At 43.5% G+C, this 15,499-nt stretch overlaps 1 pseudogene; it reads right to left on the reverse strand.

Moving 5' to 3' along the window:
- Positions 1-11,801: 11,801 nt before the first annotated feature.
- Positions 11,802-14,228, reverse strand: LOC120436827 (annotated as a pseudogene).
- Between the last annotated feature and the right edge of the window lie 1,271 nt (positions 14,229-15,499).

Below are 15,499 nucleotides of genomic sequence, written 5' to 3' on the forward strand. Positions count from 1 at the left end.
TATCCAATTGATGGTCGCAGATGGTTGAAGCCGATCCCAGCTGCCACAGGGCAAAGGCAGGACAGGCTGCCAGTTTATCACAGGGCTAACACAATATATGTGACAGAAAATCCACTGAAATGTTTGATATTTATAATAATAATAATCATAAATATATTATTATTTCAAAATATTACTATATTTATATATATATATATATATATATATATATATTTAAAAAAATTTTGTAACTGATAGGTTTGTAGCTTAAACCTATTCGCTGGAACGTTGAAGGCAATGTAATTACACAGCAAAGCAAGACAAGAGTAGGCAACATTCTTTATGTTTCACGTGCACGGGAGAGAACTGGACAGGCGCCGTTCCTTCGCTTGACCCCAGTTGCTCTCTCCGCTCTCCCGTAACACTGCTCTTTTATTGTGGTTACATGAATATGCATAGGTTCATTAACATATGACGTATACCTTGTGTGTGTGTGTGTGTGTGTGTGTGTGTGTGTGTGTGTGGGGTCGAGATATGACCCCATGAAGACTCCCAAAGCTGGTGCCAGGAGTCTAACGGTACATCTGAACAAAAGGCTCTTAGACTCAAACAGATATACGTATGTTTGCTATACTATATATCAGCAAGAGAAGATACGACCTCTCCTAGGAGGTGTGTGATCTATGCCAGAACACTCTGAAGAGGAGTGAATGCACTCCCCTCTTCATGCTACACAGAGTTGTTACAGACCTCCTGGGATGAGACATTCTTTCAATCTACAAATGATTATATACTTCTAAGCATATATGAGTAAATATTTCTAAGCATAAATGACAATCACAATACAAATCTAACATTTCCCCCCTTTTGGCAATTATGCTAGAAAAGTCCCCAGTTATGATCACCCCATGTCTGACAGTGTCAATGCAAACATTTTATACTCAGCATATGTAAACGTACACAGTTTGACAAATATATTAGCAGTTATCCAAGTTCTCATTAATCTCATTCAATGGTAACCTGCATACTACAAGCAAACAAATGAATTGTTAATGGTCAAAAGAGAAATTAACATTTTCAAAAACACTCCAGCTTGGTTGTGCTCCTCTGCAAGACATGTAAATCTCACGTCTCTCTGCAGAGTGGTTTAAGTTCTGCAGGGCGTCATAAATGTGTCTTCCAGTTGTTTCCATCACCGTCCATAGGACCAGAGTCCAAATGTATGTAGAATAGACATTCAAACATACCAGTTGAGTTTGTTGTTTGTCAACATGGGTCTCAGCTATTGTGAAAGCTGCAGACCTCTTCAGCACTCTAGTTTTATGGCCTCTGCCAACCCCCATCACCTCACTTCAGGCCTCCTTGTCCTGTGGGGGATATTTATGACTCCTCCATTGTCCATCCTCTGTAGGAAACCCCTCTGTGGAAAGGGTGCTGGATCCAGTTATCTTACTGCTGTTATGATCCCAGCAGTTTTCAGTGTGCCATCGTATGCACAGTATAGTGACACAGCATTAGGTGATGTTCATAGGAAACTGCTGTCATCACCACCATAGCTTCTGGTTCCTGTGCTTTTCACAGAATCATGATGTCATCCTTGAACTCCCCTGCGCTGTCGGTGGAGCTTGGCACGCTCCCTCATCCTGCAGGTGCCCGTCTGTCATCCACAATCTCCTCTGTTGGCCTCTGGAAAGCCCCCTTGGCACAGCTCTCATCCTTCGCAGCTTCGTGGTCCTTGCTGTGGCTCCGACGTCTGATCTCCCAATGGGCCCCAAACAGCTCAACCTTTGACCTCAACCACTGCCCGGACTGTCAGCTATGCCTGAAATGGGTTGCTTCTCACTGGGCCTCAGAAGATTTCTCAGGAGATTCCTTTCAGCAATACTCTGACTGCTGCACCTGTATTTCCTTGCTAGGAGGAAAAACTTCTATTTGGGGAGCATGTCAATCATCATCAAACCACACTCCTTAGTTCAGTGAGCTTCACTTATGGACCATCAAAGCCTCATCTGAACATGGGTGCACCACTTTGCATAGGTTAAATACCCGCTGACTAACTGTTAATCACACAAAAATGATAAAAACATAGTTTAGAAAACATAGAAAAGATAGTTTCATGTAACTCTTGAACTCTGGACCCCTCCTCTTGACGCATGGACACTCCCATGAGTCAACTCATCAAACCTAGATTCCTGTCTGAAAGAAAAAGATTAGCTAGATCATGTCCCAGGCACCCTCAGGGCTTCACCTCCTCTGGAGTAGCTCCGTAACCCTGCAATAAAAGATGTTAGTGTGTTTTGCATATTAAGTTTGCTTAAAACCCCGGCTCCGCCAGGAGCCTGCATACACACCATCATGGCCTGGAAAACAAGATCTGGAAGTAAAATCAAACTTCACACCTATAAACAATTGTATCATTAGAGTAATAAAGCATCAACAGGACAAGCATCAGGTGCAGGTTTCTCAAATCAGTAAACTACAATTATTGCTATAATTTGCCTCAGACATGGATCATCCCATGTACACAGTTATCATTAATGTAATCGGTGACTTCCCTTAAGCAAAGTCACTCCATGTATTTAACACTAGGAGCTCAGTAGTGGCCAGCTAATGAGCCCCATATTCCACAAACACTGCATCTCTTAGTTGCTTTCTCATGTTACTTGTCCGTCTCTGCTGAATCCTCTACATGCACTCTTAGACAAACAAACATTAGCAACACACATGGACAATCCTGGTGGTCAGGTACAAATTGACAGGGTCCAGAGGTGCTATAAAACGACCATAAAGACCATAGCTGTGGACAGAAGTGGCACTAGTTTCAACACAGGGAATGTTTTACATGTTATTCACATCGTCAAAGTAACCTTCACATTTCTCCAACAACACAGTGTAACAGCATCACCAACTCATAACCTGTAAACGCAGTTTTCTTCACACATGAACCCAGAAATCCTGTAGTAGAAAACATCAACCAGCTATCCTGGTATAAATCACATGATCAAATCACATGAAGAACTGTAATGCTGTAGAAATGTTAGCGCTGCGCAGGTGTACACACACTTTCTCACAGTCACCGCTGTGAACAACACAAGGTAGTGAATAACACCCCTGACAGATGCACAGACACAGAAAGTGGCATTTAAAAGGTTAAATCATCACGCAACCTCGAATGTTGCTGTCATCTTTCTGCTCCTGTAAAAGAAACACACATAGATTCATCTGCACCTTTGTCAGGTGGGGTTAACTTCACACAGTGATGTCAGTCAGTCTGTCAGCTTCTGTCCGCTTTTACCAGTCAGTCAGTTTTATTTTCTCTCACTCATTCATTCATGCATTCATTCATTCGTTCTTTGCTGACAGTGGAAATTATTGTCGCATTTTCATTTCCACTTCTCAGCAAAATGACGTCATTTCAAAAAGAAAAGAAGAACTTTATATTGGATTCTCTCGCTTAATCCTTTTTTGGGTAAGGACCTATTTTCTAATTGTCCCATATAAGTGACTTTCTCCGGAGCCCATTGTAATCTTTTGGAGAAACTCACTTGCAACAATTTTCTCGACGACGTGTCGTATAGCGCTTCCGTTCTAATCGTGCAGATCTGCTCAAACAGAGATTATCAATAAAACTTTCAGTGCACTGTGAAAGTGTCAAAATAAAAAGGCCTCGTTAAGTCATGACACACGCTCCTCATCTCAGGAGGGTAAATCATACCATTAGCATGGTTTATCATACCATCATACTAATTGGCATGCTCAACTCCACAACAAAAGAAAAATCATCAGCTAGATTAATTCAAAACCAACCATCAGCCGCACAACACACAACATAAGCCTCATGTCTCATTAGCTATGAATTTTAATCCCCAGGACTGTACTTTTTACTCATTTAGGCCACAAATTTTATTTAGTTTTCCTTTTTCCCCATCATCATAAAACATGTAACATGTTGTCATGCATTTCGCAAAAGAAGTTTGTTCTCATGTATTCAGAGTTTGGTATTTGGGTGCAGGATTCACTCACACATCACAACAGGAAACTCAGTGTTTTAGAGTCTCCACTCTAACAAACTCCAACACATCCCATTCACTCGTGCTAGAATTCAGTCACCTTTCATTAATCTAAGAACCATCAACCAATTTGCATATCAGCTATTAACCCACTAAGATGACAGGACAACAGAAATGCATGTTCAAAATATTATCACAAAATAGAATTTTCCCTCATACAGTAAAATATTTTGTGCTGCATCAATCAGGCAGAAAGCATCTCCCAATTTACTATATTACCAACTAAATTTATTTTCTGATCACTGGTTGGTCAAACCAGAATCTTTTTTCCCACAAAAATTAAACTGTTGTCCTGCAACATAGTTAGTTAATTGTCAGCATTGGATAAATTCAGCATTTGATAACCAGTGTCTGTTAAATTGACACTATTTTAACACTGATGAGAGATAACAAGCTGATTTTCATTGCATGTATGTTTGTGTTATTAGGCAGGTTTAATCAATGTGCCTGTGGAGCTGCATCTCCAGCAGGGCATGTTCTTAAAGCTGCCTTTCCTACACACTCTCTGCTATTATTTGATCATCATTTTCAACTAATGTGCTATGAGTCCACTGATCTTTGCATCACACTAAGTGACTTGGACAAGATGATAAACAGACTCACATGCTCAAGATGCTGCCTAATCTTCACGAGCTCTCTTGTGTTTGTGTTAGTAGGGTTAATGCATGTTCTGCTTGTGTGTGTGATTTTGTATATGTTTCTTTTTGCAGTGTTTCAGATTCCTTCACAATTTTCCACTTAAGCAGTCAGTTTTCTTTTCCCCAGGTTTGCTAACCCAAATTTTGATTTCCCACATTAAACAACAGCTTTCCTCTGTGTCCTTACCTCCTCTCACTCTGTTGTCCTCTCCCACTTCAACAGTCCAACAGCCGGCAGTTCTTCTTCAGCTTTGTCCTGTGTTCCACTGTTTCTTCTTGCCATTTTACTCCGAAAGTGGCAAATGTCAAACTCCAACAGTCTCCTCATAGGTTCTTTTTCAAAAGTTTTCTTCACAGGCACAGTGAAGTTGCAGCTTGCTGGAAACACAGTGTCATTCATCCAGTCAGGATGATGGTTTGTTCTTCTTCTCCACTGCTGTTTGTCCACACTGCTGCTGCTTGCTGGGTCTCTCTGCTCAGGACTTTGCTGCTGTCTCTTTATCTGCCATGTTATTGCTCTTTGGAACTGCATTCCTTGTCTTCAGGGAGGAGTGAGAGCTCGCTTGTGAGGATGAGGGACACATGGAGCTGTAAATAAGTTAGCCAGAAACTTGGCCTGAATGTTTCCAATGATATTAAACTATAACTTTATTCCGACTGCTGCATGTGGAAAATGATCCAGGTCTGCTTTTCATCTGAAAGTGACAAAACTAAGACATTTCATTATTATTATCACTGCTTAACCAACACACAGAACTCTCTCTGTTTTTGTGAACTCTCCTTTCTTAAAAGCAGAAAGTGAGATTGTAGTTGTTCTTGGCTGATAAACACAAAACCTTTTTCCTATTATTGTTTTCATCTACAATATAAACTTCGTCTCTTTTTACTCTTTCTTTCTTTACACTAGCTGGTGACCTGCAGAATCACCGCTCTCACAATTTGTGACAATTACTTTTACACAGCGCACACACACTGTGACGTCAGGCACATTCACACTCACTTTTTCATCTGCATAAATAAATCATATGGCTGATGACATGTGCCATGGTGATCCATAAGTATGATCACAAGTTTATTTAATTATTTTTCAACCCAACAAAGCAAATAAACAAAAACATGATGCTGATGCTATGAACACTCCACACACATGAATCAAGATCCAGGAAAACTGCTGCGCATCTGAAAGAAGAAGCTGAACTCACGGATACGCTACATACTCGAGTTATCATAGTTCTCTTCCCCTTTCTTTGATGAGTTCTCAGCCAGCTCCCGATCTGATAATGTGTAGCTTGCTCATCAGCCCAGAAGAGACAGCAACGCAACCTCACACAGTGGTTGGGTGCTTTGCCCACAGCGGCAAAGACTTACATTTTCAGCTTTTCCATCATGTAGTTTTCAGCCGTTTCACACAGGGTTCAGCATAATAGGTGTTTTCACAGGTGTGCTCTATATCTCAACAATGGCTCATAATAAGACAACAGTCTTACAAACAGGTCAAGTGCCTCTATGCACTTCATTAGTTAGAATATTTGCCTATTTTACTTCATCTCATATGTCATTGTACTGAATTTGAGCAACCTTAAGCTTAATGCAGATTACTTTTAACAACCGGTTAAATTAATGGTCTGGAGCACAGGCCGTTGTTGATCAGGGAAATCATCTAAACATTTTATGTCAGCAAGGGGTGGGGGAAAGCCATTCACCAGAGCATAGCTTAACTGCTGCTGATGTGAGCTGGCCTTCTCCACACGCTCTTCAAGGCTGCTGTGTTTTCTGAAAACTTCTAACATTTGAGATTCTCGCGACCAGTTTACGCTCATGACAATTATGAGAATATAAATACCTCGCACTGTTGGGAGTAAATTCTTACAAAAATGTGTTGTCTCCTGTGAGGCAGTCTTACTTGCTCGGGAACCCATGATAACAACAAACGTGTCACAGACCACGCCTGCTCGCAGTCATTAACACAACACAACAAATATCCTCGCCACAAACAACAAAAATTAGGCCTATTTTCTCAACGCAGTCTCACACAGTGGCTGCGCGCTTTGCCGCACTCAGTGGCAAAGACTTGCATAACAGTGATCCCGCGCTTTAACGCACACAGTGATGAAGACTTTCAACTCAGTCTCACATAGTGAATGCGTGCTTTGCCGCACACAGTGGCAAAGACTTTCTACGCAACCTCACACAGAGGATGCGTGCTTTGCCGCACACAGTGGCAAAGACTTTCTACGCAACCTCACACAGTGGATGCGTGCTTTGCCGCACTCAGTGGCAAAGACTTGAAACTTACTCGGTGTTGCGTAGCGTGTAATATCAGCCTCGGATCCCGCCGATCGTCATTCATCGAAGAGAGAAAACAGACAGCTCATCCACCGGCCCGATGACAAATTCTCACGTCTCGCTGACGTCAGGGTTCTCTCCTCGGTGAATGCCGACTCCAGGGATCCGGCGTCGAAGGACCAATTAATGATAGGTTTGTAGCTTAAACCTATTCGCTGGAACGTTGAAGGCAATGTAATTACACAGCAAAGCAAGACAAGAGTAGGCAACATTCTTTATGTTTCACGTGCACGGGAGAGAACTGGACAGGCGCCGTTCCTTCGCTTGACCCCAGTTGCTCTCTCCGCTCTCCCGTAACACTGCTCTTTTATTGTGGTTACATGAATATGCATAGGTTCATTAACATATGACGTATACCTTGTGTGTGTGTGTGTGTGTGTGTGTGTGTGTGTGTGGGGTCGAGATATGACCCCATGAAGACTCCCCAAAGCTGGTGCCAGGAGTCTAACGGTACATCTGAACAAAAGGCTCTTAGACTCAAACAGATATACGTATGTTTGCTATACTATATATCAGCAAGAGAAGATACGACCTCTCCTAGGAGGTGTGTGATCTATGCCAGAACACTCTGAAGAGGAGTGAATGCACTCCCCTCTTCATGCTACACAGAGTTGTTACAGACCTCCTGGGATGAGACATTCTTTCAATCTACAAATGATTATATACTTCTAAGCATATATGAGTAAATATTTCTAAGCATAAATGACAATCACAATACAAATCTAACAGTAACACTTAGAACAAAAAGCTTCTTTCCAAACCTGAGCTGTTTCAGATGCTTTTTAAAAGTCTGAGCTCTGACCTTAGCGTAAGGTGGCTGTGTCCTCACTGCAGCTGCCCCTTGGAAGTATTTCTGCTTCTTGTCTCCCCACAGTGTTGACGCCTGCCTTTAATATCATTTACTGTACCTGAGGAACAACAGAGGATAAACACTTGCCTTCCTTTAAGAAGTACATCCATACAAAGGTAAACTATGGAAACACACTAGTTCACCCTTTGAAAGAGAAATCAGTTTCCCTGAAACATTTCTGTAAATGAACATCATGTGGAGAATGAATGAAATTAGTTCTTTAGGTGACTCAGCAGTCCCACACTGATAAATGAAACTTCTGTGGATGAAGAAACTGTCATGGCTGTGTGAAGGCAGGCAGGGAGAAAGGACCCAAAATGCAGGACTCAGAGGCAGACATAAACTCAAAAGACTCAGCTTTATTTCTGATAGCAACAGAACAGGAACTTCACTAAACTGAGAATACAAAACCGAACTAACTAGGCAGGCAGGTGAGCAGACAGAACACACAGTTAACGTGAGAGTAGAAGACATTAACGACGCGACAGAGAACAAACGTTTGCAGTTGTGTCTTGTTATACAATATTTGAAATTAAAAAACAAGAGGTAAGTGACGGAAGTGACGGACAAGGTAAGCGACTCATGTTGTAACTGACGTCAGACGCCGGAGATTTTGGTGGAAAATTAAAACGAATGGTAGTTTAGAATTGAACAAATTCCTTTAAGCTTCAGTATTACCAAATACACTTATCAATTGTCTTATAACTAACAACATTTGTCTAAATCATCTCCATCACCCTGGAGAACAACGGGGAGAGTTTAGAGCAGGGGTGGGCAATTCCAGGCCTCGAGGGCCGGTGTCCTGCAGGTTTTAGATCTCACCTTGGGTCAACACACCTGAATCAAATGATTATTTCGTTACCAGGCCTCTGGAGAACTTCAGGACATGTCGAGGAGCTAATTTAGCCATTTAAATCAGCTGTGTTGGTTCAAGGACACATCTAAAACCTGCAGGGACACCGGCCCTCGAGGCCTGGAGTTGCCCACCCCTGGTTTAGAGGCTCTCCAAGCTTACATCGATCAGTGCTTCCAGGATCTCGTAATGAAGAAGGATCAGAGTGCATCTTCCCCAGCCAAATCTGAGACGCCGTCGTCGAAAAGGTGTCGCCCGGCAGATTCCCCCGGCACAACATCGCCAGCCGGCAAAGATATTGCCGACATACTGGAGTCAATCGACAAACAATTGTCCAGTTTCGATGCAAGGCTGTTCTTGGTGGAGATTCTTCACCGGGAATTTAAATCCTTGCGAGAATCCCTGGAGTTCAGCCAGCAGCAGGTGGAAACGCTCGCTGCTGAAAATGCCACGCTAAGGGAGTCCGTGAAATGTCTCACAGAAAATGTTACCCAACTAAATAGAGAAAATAAAAAAATAAAAGAGACAGTTATTGATCTACAAGCTCGTGGCATGCGTGATAATCTTGGGGGCTTGGGTCCTGGTTGGTGTGTTGCCGGGGTTGTGGGCGGGTGGGTGTATGGGGGCCCAGCCCTGGCGCAGGGTGCTGCCAGTGCATCAAGCCACCTGGGGGGCTCTTCAACTGGTGGGGGAGGCTGTCACATCTTGCAGGAGCTTTCCTCTCTTCAGGAACTCTCTCTGCAGGAGGGGGAGATACAGGAGAGGTGGAGGAAGATCTCAGCCTGGGCGTCTATTGTCTTGTGTAGTCTGAAAGATGAGTGGATGACGGGGTGGGTGCAGTTTTCTCTGTGGTGGGGTCGGGTGGGCTGTCCCGGGCTCTGTGGGGCCAGGCGGCGCTGCTGAACTGGGCCCCGGTCCGGATGGGCCTGGGCCCCATTTCCCTGGCGGGTTGCAGAGTATGGGGGTGCCTACTGGGGTCAGCGGGGAGCTGGCCCCAGGAGGGTCACTGCCCCTCCTTCCTTCCCTCCCATCTCCAGCTCCTCCCTCTTCCCACTCCACTACAATCACCCACACACCTTGGGGTAAAGGTGTGTCACCAGGGTGCAGGGGAGGCATCCCCCCCTCTGTCCCCTAATGGCTGCCTGTGCCTCAATTTTATCCCACAACTTAGACATTCACATTACTCACACTCTCATTACACATACATATAGGATCTTGGGGGTGGGCACGCTAAACGGAATCCAAAAGACCATCAGGGTGTACAACCTCACCCCTGGCGTCGTTGCCCACCTCTCAATTTTAAATACACGTAGACATTGAGGGCTATCAGGAGGAGCTATGCGCTTACCTGCTGCTCTCTGGCAGGTAGCTCCATGCCCTCCTGGGTTTTAAATGCACCTTAGAACACACATGCATCAACACTACATATGAGCGGGCGAAGGGAGGTTTGGAGTCTTCACACACCCCCGTTCTCTGCAGCCTGTTGGAAGGGGGGGGGGGCTAGGAGGAGGAGTTGGCCGTCCGATTGGGGTCTGGAATGTGGGGCCTCCCTGCTGCTGCCGAGTTGGGGCAGTCTGCTTCTCTCCACCCCAGGGAAAAGGGTAATACTACCTGGGTCTGGGTGCAGTTTCCCCCTCCAGGGGCAAGGGTACCTAGACCCGGTTCGTAGAGTACGCTTGGGGAGTGTGATCGTGTGTACAGCGTCTCTTTATGTCTGTCTCCACGTTGGGTGAGTGTTGAGTAATTGCATATGACAGCATGAGGGTGGGAATGGATGTTTGTATCTGTGTGTGCCTGTATGTCTGTGTCTATATGTCAGGTCGCCACCTCTTTAGGGACATCTCAGGCCCTCCAAGGTATGGAGGCCTATCTCCCCCCACCACTTCCCCTGCCAGTGGCAGACGCCCTCAGACATCGGTGCATTGGTGGTTCTTGGTGTCCGGGGATGGGCGTCCAGGTACACACCGGCTCACTCCTGGTGGCTGCTTGTTGGGGCCTGGAGCCTGGGGCTCGCTTGGGCCTCTTCAGGGGTGGGGTGCCCTCAGCCTCTCGGCCTGGGGCTCGGTCACTCTGGCACAGCTGGCTGCCGGCGGAGCTCACGGGCACGTCACTGCAACCCCCCCTGGTTTCTGCTCCGCGGCTGCTGAGTGACCCCTCATCTGGGACTCTCCTCAGCTCTTTCTTGGTCTCTTGTGTTCTGAGGGCCTCTGGATGTCTGGAGTTTTGATCTCCTCCATAACTGCTTCATGGACTGGTGGACGGGGCTGTGGCCCCCACACCCTCTAGCAGATCATTACATGAAGGAACCTTTTAAATACAAGCGCGCTCATGCTCACAGGTGTACACACAGGTGCTCACACACACAAACTACACCCTTTTTGGCTCTTACCTCAAAGCACACTGTGCGCTGTCGATCCTACGTGCTGCACAATAATGTTTAATATTTAGTATTTACTGTTATGTTCACATAGATCATCGTGATGTTGTTTATTATGTTGTTCTTTTTTTTCTTCTGCTTGTTTTCTCTTTTTTCTTTCTCAACAGGTGATCCAGGTGATTGATATATGTATTGTCTGCTTATTTTGTTGGTTTTTGTTTTTTGCCCTTTATCCCCGTCCCTCTTCTCCGCTGTTTTTCGTCCCTCTTTCTTTCTCCCTTTTCTTTTCCCCAGTCAAGTCTGTCCCGTATTTAGCAAGTGAAAATAAAATAAAATAAACAATAAAAGGTGAATCAAATAGACCATTACGGCAAGGCTGGGATGGTCCATTTGGTAGAGTAAGGCGCCCTCTTGTGTTGTGCATCACTTTCAGATTTCACTTGTTAACCTGCAGGAAGACAAACTTCACTGAGCCTTCAGCAGCTTCAACATCATCAGTAAAGACAGATTTAAATATGTGTACTATCACACTGTGTCAGTTTGTTCACAGGAGTCACAACCTGTAACACTGATGCTGCATTCAAGGACCATTACAAACATCTGAAAGGACTTAAGAACATGAAGAAAATGTGACTTGTTTCTCTGTAATGAAGCTGTTTTAGTGAAGAAAGTCGAAAGGTCACAGAGCGACTGCTGAATCTTCTGCTCTAAACATGAACTCTGAACTTTGTGATGCTTCAGGAGGAAAACTGCTTCAGTTATTCTCTCAGATTAGTTTCATATTTTCTGCATCAGATTTGAGTGAGATCCTGGAATGAAGACAGAAGAAAAGACTTTGAACAAAGTTTGATTTATAGTTAAACCTTCCAGTTTATTCACACAATAAAACATCAACACAATATATGAATTCATTCATTAAAATCACAGTTTTTCCTCATTTGTTTGATGATTTTGACAAAAACAAACACAAACACACACACATGGTCTGCCATACTCATAAAGAGAAATGTCGACATTTTTCAATACAAATATTCCAGAAACATTTAGAGGATAGAGAAGTTTACATTTTCATGTGGAGAAATATTTTAGTAAATCAAAATGATGATGAGCAGTGATAGCCTCCATAAACAGTCACAGGAAAGATCTCCTTTAAAAACTCAGAAACATCAAGAGAATGTTTGACTGACAGCTGATCTCTGTGCAGAAATGATGGAGAGAAAATAAAATGAAACTAAAATACAGATTTAAACCCACAATATGAAAGACTTCAGTCTATGTCAGTTTAATGAACTCAGCAGTGTCTCCATAACTGTAAATCCTAATTCCAGCGTAGAGCGGCTGAGTGAATGTTGTCTGGACTCTGTGGAGGAGAGTCATGGTTTCAGAGACGCTGTAGAAGGACAAAATACCTGCTCTGTGATCCAGGTACACTCCTACTCTGGAGGAACGAGGACCTGAGACACGAGTTTGGATCTTGTTGTACCAAAATTTATAACTGTTGTTGATATAATCTAATGACCAAGATTTGCCATTATGTCCAAATAAACATTCATTACCCGATTCTTTTCTGCTGATATTCTTGTATGCGACTGCTACACAAACTCCTCTCCCTCTCCACTCCACCTCCCAGTAACAACGTCCAGTCAGACTCTCTCTACTCAGGACCTGACACAAATAATTGAATCTGTCTGGATGATCAGAATAAGAATGTTGAAATAACTTTAATGTTGCTTTTCTGTTCCCCTCTGATAATAACAGCTGTTTGTTTGCTGTGTTTGGATCCAGTGTGATTTCACATGAATATTTTAAGAATCCAGCTCTGGTCTTTGGCTTTGGTGCATCTGACAGTAAAACATCCACTTCAGTGACTGTCAGTGAGATGTTTGTCCATTCCTCTCTCAGAATGTCCTGTAGTTTATCTCTGACCTCTGACACAGCTGCTGTCACATCCTCAAAGTTGCTCAGAGGACGGATATTGATGCTGGATGAGTCTGTAGACTCACTGAGTGCTGACAGTGAGGGGTAGTTGTGTAGAAACTGGATGTGATCCTCTGTGTGTGAGAGCTGCTTCAGCTCAGCATCTTTCCTCTTCAGCTCAGTGATCTCCTGCTCCAGCTTCTCCTCAAGCTCTTTGACTCGACTCACTTCAGTTTCCTGCTGGGATCTGATCTGCTGCTTCACATCAGACTTTCTTTTCTGGATGAGATGGATCAGTTCAGTGAAGATCTTCTTACTGTGCTCCACTGTTTGATCAGCAGACTGATTGATGGCCTCCACCTCCTGTTGAAGCAGCTTCACATCTTTCTCTCTGTCCTGGATTCTCTGCTGGATGTTTTGTCGACTCACCTCCAGCTCTCTCTGCCTCTCAGTCCTTTCTGCTGCAGCTGAGACTGTGTCGTGGCCTTTATGTTCATCCACAGGGCAGAGATAACAGATACTCTGCTGATCAGTACGGCAGAACATCTTCATCACCTTATCATGACGAGAGCAGATGTTCTCCTGGAGCTTCTTGGAGGGCTCCACCAGCTTGTGTTTCTTGAATGTAGGTGAATCATAATGAGGCTGAAGGTGTTTCTCACAGTAAGATGCCAGACAGACTAAACAGGACTTGAAGGCTTTCATTTTTCTCCCAGTGCAGACATCACAGGCCACATCTTCAGGTCCAGCATAGCAGTGATCAGCAGGAGCAGCTTGGAGTCCAGTCTTCTTCAGCTCCTCCACTAAATCTGCTAACATGGTGTTTTTCACCAGGACAGGCCTCGCTGTGAAAGTCTTCCGGCACTGAGGGCAGCTGTAGATTTTCTTCTCTTCCTCTTCATCCCAGAAGCTTTTAATACAGTTCATGCAGTAGCTGTGTCCACAGGAATAGTCACCGGATCCTTCAGTAGATCCAAACAGACTGAACAGCAGAATTTTGTTTGGTCCATTTGATTCATGTGCTGTGCCGTTTCACCGTCTCTCAGTGACTGTCAGACAGTTTCACTTCCTCTGAACAGAAACAACCTCTGTGCTCTGAAGGGAAACAGATCTCTGCTCTTGTTCACCTCCTACAGGAAATGAGGCTCACCAGCAACTGCATTTACACCATGTTGTTTAGACCCATCCTGATACAGACACATCTGTGAATGGAGGCACCAACAAGTCATGAAATGCTTATGTTATGAGTGCCAGGTTGTGTTATGTTTGCTTTACAGTATGCAATAAAAAGTGTGTCTTAGCCAACCTTCATAAGTTGTAACTTATCTTCTACAAAATGCCTTGTGTAGCTGATTTGTTGAATTTGTATTTAAGAATTGGTTTCATAAGGAAACATTTTCTTTTTCAGCACATAAACAAAGCGTGGTGATGTTTGTCTTGAAACAACAACTGCATGTTGACTTTTTCTCAAAATAGGCATGGGAACAACAGTCTCCAATAAATCAAACTAATTTTTACATCTGATTGTTCAACATGATAGATTGCATGCTGGATCTTGTGAGGCCAGTTTTTGTTAAAAGTGTTGCCTGTGAATAAAATCACAGTACATTCAAACCAGTGCTGTCAGCGTTAATCTCGTTAAAATGACGTTAACGCCATAACTGCATTACTGCAGCAAATCTACATTAGCAAGTTAAAGCGAATCGCCCCATGCGAGGGGCTGCATGGCGTCAACGTGTTAGCATGGTTAGCTCGTCAACGCATTAGCGTTGTTAGCTCGTCAACGCATTAGTGTGGTCAGCTCATTAATGCGTTAGCGTTCGTGTTAACTCGCTAACGGAGATTTGCCGCGTTAATGGGGTTATGGGTTTAACGTCATTTTAACGAGATTAACACTGACTGCACTAATTTAATATCGAAATACTGTATGAATATGTGATTAAAATGCAGACTTTCAGCTTTAACGCAATTTTTTACTCATTGTGTAAGAAATTTTAAACAAAGGACCAGTGCCAAGTGTACTGTGGTGTAAAAAGGTCATTATAATCTTGCCTCACCTGGTTACTTCAGAATTGTTACAGTGGCCGCAGGCCAATAGCAAAACTGGACTCAAAAGCACAACCACAATAGAGATGGCAAGTATCTTTTACAGTGTTTATTAAGCAAACAAAGATTAATACAAAGCAAAGAGTGACTGGAGCGGGGGATGGGTGGCTTATAGGTGTGGAATTGGGCAATGTTGGGAAGGTTTAAAATGTGTTCCACTAGAGATTACAGAATACATACCCCAAAATATATTTTGTAACGTATTCCGTTACGTTACTCAGTGAGAATAACGTATTCTGAATACTTTGGATTACTTAATATATTATCATGGTTTTTACAACTACATGAATGTACTATTGCTGTGTGATTTATTACAATTACTGAAGGCTACTCACCATACCAATACCAACAACATTTTTAAAT

This window comes from Oreochromis aureus, unplaced genomic scaffold (genome assembly GCF_013358895.1).
Source record: "Oreochromis aureus strain Israel breed Guangdong unplaced genomic scaffold, ZZ_aureus HiC_scaffold_24, whole genome shotgun sequence".
NCBI lineage: Eukaryota > Metazoa > Chordata > Actinopteri > Cichliformes > Cichlidae > Oreochromis > Oreochromis aureus.